This window comes from Carex rostrata, chromosome 33 (genome assembly GCF_964058835.1).
Source record: "Carex rostrata chromosome 33, lpCarRost1.2, whole genome shotgun sequence".
Classification (NCBI taxonomy): Eukaryota; Viridiplantae; Streptophyta; class Magnoliopsida; order Poales; family Cyperaceae; genus Carex; species Carex rostrata.
In genome coordinates, this window is record NC_135950.1 from 1,757,297 (window position 1) to 1,763,069 (window position 5,773).

Below are 5,773 nucleotides of genomic sequence, written 5' to 3' on the forward strand. Positions count from 1 at the left end.
GAGAGAGATTTGCAAACGGGTTTTAATTTGAAGCAATTAAATATAATTTTATGTCTATTATTTACTAAATTCTGCTAGATAAACAACAGGCATCCTGCTATTCTTTTTTTTTTTTTTTATGGCTAGTGGCTTGCCAACTAACAATTCCATTGAAAAAAAAAACGAACTTACAACGAGCCAAATGACTCTAAACCTAAATCCACTCTTTATTCTTACAAAATTCTCCAAACTACTCTAAATAACTCTAATCTCACTTATATACACTCATAATTATCCTAATACATTTTCCTATCGCTCTCTATGACCGGATCCGTTTTTTCGACCACCGCCGCGCTCCAACGACCGGATCTACTCACTCATGTTCCGATCGAGATGGCGTAGAGACTCAATTCTCCGAACTCCAACGATACCGCACTCTCAGCTCTAATCGGTTCCGGTTTCTCCTCTCTTTCTCAATCTCCTCTCCTCTCAAGGTAGAGACGAGAGAGAGAGGAGGCACTTCGTCAGAAAAGAAGTCTAGAAGAAATGACAGAGGAATGGATTGAAAGTAGAGGTGTGTTGGAAGAGAAGAAGAGGGGAGGCGGCTGCCTAGGGTTTGATCGGCATCCTACTATTCTTGAAACGATTTTATGATGATCTAAACTTCCAAACGAAAAAAATCAACATAATTATTTTTAATGAAATACAACTCCTTGAGGAACAACAAAAGAAAAAAAATATGAAAAATATGACAACTGTTATTTGATTTTTAGCGGACAAGTGAACGCTAGAACGTGCAAAAAGTTTGGAGAATTTTTTATTTATAGATAATAAATAGAAATATAAAAGTACCTTTAGTTTTTAATGTATATGGATTCGAGAAAAAAAAATCGGATCCAAACTTTCAGACTGAAATTTTTTTCTCGGATGCAAAGTATTTTATTCTGCTTCAGAAATTATTTCAATTTTCTTTCTATTTTAAAAACAAATTCAACTACTCGTTCTATATCAAAAAATCCTAGTTACTATTGCAAAAAAAAATTACCAACAGTCTTTCTATTTCAAAGAAAAACTCCGCCACCATTTCAAGGAAAATAAAAAATAAAACACACCAATATCCGGAAAAAAAAATGTGTTTCAAAGTTTGAATCCGAATATATTATTTTATCCATCTATGACATTGAAAAATAAAGATTCTCTTTCTATTTTATTTTATTTAATAATAATTTCTATAAATAAAAAGTTCCTAAAATTTTGAAGAGGGTTAGAAGTGTTAATTCAAGTCAATGTTATCAAAATCAGACTGGATATTGATCCGATAAAACTTCGGGTCAATGATTCACTGATCGAAACAGTGGATTAATCAATTCAACAACTGATATTTTAAAACATATATATCTTTGTTATTTGTTATTCAAAAACTAAAATAGTTATTTATTTTTACATTTATTTGGTTGAATGAAACATATAAATAACAAAGAGTAATATTTTTAAATTTTAATACAATAGAGAAAAGAGAAAAAAATAACTGAATAGAAGTTCAACAGCAACAAAAACATTTCTTCATAATATATAAAAGAAGTAGATATAATTTTTTTATATTATGTATAATTAAATTCTTTAAAATATTTAAAACATTCAAAGTGTTGTGTGCAAACTTCATAAATCATAATACAACAAAAATAACTAATTTTCTCTATATATTTGATTATTTGTGTCTAATTTGTTATGTGGTACGCTAGTGTATTAATGGTCGGGCGGGTACGGGTACGTCTCGGGTACGGGTATGACGGGTACTAGGGTATACGGGTACGGGTATGTCGGGTATTTTTTTCAAAAACCATACCCTACCCGTCCTATACCCGTACCCGTGTACCCTTGACGGGTAGGGCGGTCCGGATACGGGTAGGGCGTGTACGGGTATTTTTTTTTTTCTGGTTTTTTGGTTTTCGTTTTTTTTTCCGTTTTTTTTCCTGTTATTTTTTTTCTGTTTTTGTTATGTTTTTTTTTTTTACTTTAAAACAATAAAATATAAATATAAATATAAATATAAATAAAAAAACAGAAATTAGAAAACAGAAATTAAAAAACAGAAATTAAAAAACAGAAATTAAAACAGAATTTTAAAAACAGAAATTACAAAACAGAAATTACAAAACAGAAATTACAAAACAGAAATTAAAAACAGAATTTAAAAAACAGAAATAAAAACAGAATTTTAAAAACAGAAATTAAAACACAGAAATTAAAAAATAGAAATTAAAAAACAGAAATAAAAACAGAATTTTAAAAACAGAAATTAAAAAACAGAAATTAAAAAACAGAAATAAAAACAGAATTTTAAAAATAGAAATTAAAAAACAGAATTTTAAAAACAGAAATTAAATTGAATTTGGGGGGGAAATTTGAATTTGGGGTTTGAATTATTGGGTCGGGTATAAGGGTACGGGTACGGGTACGGGTAAGGGTAGACGGGTACCCAGGTACCCGGGTAGGGTAAATTCGGGTACGGGTAAGGTCGGGTACGAGTATTTGTCCAAAAAAACCGGTCCGATCTGTTTTTTGCCCGTACCCGCGTACCAGAGGACCCGACCCATATCCGGGCTCGGGCACGGGTACCCCGGGCGTCGGGCACGGACGGGTAGGGGAGGGTATACCCTTAACGGGTATAATTAATACTCTATGGTACGCCATGTGGACAAGACAAAAAAACTATAGCCTACGCATTTTTTGTCAGTATATCTCTCTCTCATTTAATGCACGAAAAGTGCATTTTATAGAAATGTGAATCAATAAGTTTAAGATCCGGTTTTCTTCAAACACGAGCTGGCAGTTTTTAATAAAAACCGGTCATTTATCTGGTTTTTAACGGTTTAATAGCTGAAATGATATTCTAAACAAACCAAACAGTAAAAAAAGAGCCAGATCCGGTTTTTTCCAGTTTAATTGCCGCTCTGATCCGGTTTTGATAACACTGATTGAAGTCATTAAGTCAAAAGCTATCTGAGGTGCACTGTGCAGTCAGAGAGTAATTAACGGGTTTAATCCGATTTTGATGCAACGATCCGTTAATTAAACATAGGATTGAAAATTCAGATCAAAGGGTGGAAAGCGTCCATCGGACAGAGTCTGGTCCGATGACATCCCCTCTCCCGATTTTTACACAGCTAAAAAACTCAATGGTCAATATATCATTCTTGTCAGCAATTGTTTTGGGTGGGTAACTGCATGCAGTGTCCAGTCACATTCGCTCTCTGTTACTAACTCGTTACACTTTTAGATGCATAGTTTCTGTCACGGAATATCCTTCAGAGAAATTGGAAAATTATAAGAAAAGTCAAATTTGTGTAGATCGTTTGCCTAATTATCTCCTTTTATGGCGCTATCTGTGTAGATCGTTTGCCTGAAATGATTAATTTTGTTTCACCATAGAAACCAATTTCAGTGCTTTATCAGCAAAAATAATTTAATAGTTGTCCCCTTCCTATAGAAATTGTGTCCAATTATCTTTTGGTTTCATCAAATTTGACTTGATTCATGGCCCCCCCCCCCCAGATGAGATATCTACCCATACAGTTTTAAAATTTGACTAGATTTATGTCTCAATCAGGGTTTGACCAATAACCAATTGTAATTGGTGAATAGCTTTTGGAGAATATATGTTAATATCTTTGTTTTGTTCAATTCTGTATGTAGGCCGTCTCCTCTGATTAAACCAATGGAGAATATTTTGAATGATATAGTTTAAAAAAAAAAAATGCATTGCACAGCGTCTCTGATAACAACTTTATGATTGATGCGACATTGAACTACTTGAGCAAAATACCGTTGAAAGAAATCGGATACAAGGAAACAAATAAGTTAATCATTGAATACGAATCTTTTAAGTTAGCCTCCAACCCATCAGTTTGCACTCTAATTGACTGATGCCGGCACGGAAAACCCTTCAAAAATAAAATTGCATAAACAATGACAACTTAACTCCTACTTCTATTCGAGCTACTCTTTCTTTGTTCCATTGGCCCAAATTTATGGTTCAATCTGCAAAATCCAGTCAAAGTGTGGTGATTGACTTATTGGCACAAATTAATTGGTATGATTGTTTTGGAGGGGCAGGAACCCTGACAAGCTGTGGCCAGTGCAGCTGCGAGTCTTTCTACCTTTTTTCTATTGGTATTGAGGTCGGTACCAGTTTCGTTCCCTACTCTTTTTATACATTATTTTTAATACAATCCTACAATAAGGTTAAACACACACACACATATATATAGACTAATGTGCATTCGAATGTATATGGGCTGAAATATATACGGTCCAAATTTGAAATTTGAAAATCCAAAAAGTCGATCCGAAACATTCATCTTGTTCTTCATATTAATATGTGCTTAGAGACCAAATTTTACATTTTTCTGAATTTTTTTCCTATTTATTAAGCCACTTTGAAAATTATTGATCCAGCGATGACTTAACAAAACAGTAAAATCAGCAGCTACCGTTAGATCAACAATTTTTAAAGTGGCTTAACAAAACAGTAAAATTAGCAGCCACCGTTAGATCAACATATTAATATGTGTGTGTTGAACAGAATGAAGCAAGAAGGAGTGAAACCCGATTTAGCTGCCTCTGCACCAGTATTAGAACTGCTTTTGAAAATGGGGCGAGATGATGATGCGAGAGATCTCATGGATCAGACTGCTAGTAAGTCTAAGGATTGAAGTGCCGAGTTTTGTTGAAGACATCTCATTTGAATTTAGATAATCATCTGTAATTTGGCTAAGCTCACAAAAGACTTGGTGAGCTTAAGAATACCCAAGTTCTACTCTATATACCGAAGAGTATCCTCTCCAATATGTGTAAAAGATTCCCTTAACATTATGGTTTGCAATTTACTCTCAGCTGCTTTGAGATTTACTGTTGCTAACTCAGGGGTGCCTCCTGTATATTTGGTAACTCAGGGTTTTTTCTTGTAATTTTGGAAATCAGGAGGGAGTTGCTGTAATTTTTGCTCGTTGGTAGTTGTTAGCATCTACAGTGATGTATCGGATGATGTACTGTCTTCTTCCAGACAGGGGATGCTTCTGTTATTTCAAATTTGGACCTGGTTTTTTTTTTTTTTGTAAATTTTACTCAGCACTTTTATATATTATAAACGCATACGGACATGTTCCACAAAAAAAAAATTTCTTTCGTGTTGACAATGCACTTACTTTCTATGATAATGAATATGCTATGTAAATAATAAATAATGATTTGTTTTCTTTTGAGAAATATGTATTTTATGACATGCTATACAAGTAAAATTAGATGTCTGGTAAAACAGATGACCTCTCCTTTCAATTACTAGGTCCATAAAAATATTAGGGGCTTTTGCTGCTCCAAATTCAAAAAAAATTATTAATAAAATGTATTTTTCTCATCAAATCTAGACAATCAATTTGCATATTTCTCAAGAGTTGCTGAAAGAGTGGGCCTAAAAATAAATCGAAAAGGTCATATAAATTGTATAACATAAAAATAAAGAAAACATAAGTGACAAATATATAACCTGAAGTCCTGATTTTTATCTATAAAATAAAAATAAAGAAAACATAAGTGACAATTTCATCCATACCATAATTTCTCTAAAATTTTGAAATCTATCATGACCATTGGTAAAGTTAGCAGATCAAAACTAATTCACTAGCACTTGTGTGGTAGATATCGAAATGTTGGAAAATAATGGGTATAGATGAAATTTTGTTTTTTACTTTATGTTTTTGTTTTCTCTTCCACTAAAACTAGGTTTGCACTCTGA

At 32.9% G+C, this 5,773-nt stretch overlaps 1 protein-coding gene across 1 annotated transcript in view; it reads left to right on the forward strand.

The window, feature by feature from the left end:
- LOC144548475 (uncharacterized) overlaps positions 1-5,773 on the forward strand; it is a 38,498-nt gene that overhangs the window by 15,149 nt on the left and 17,576 nt on the right. The gene's annotated exons all lie outside the window — the stretch shown is intronic.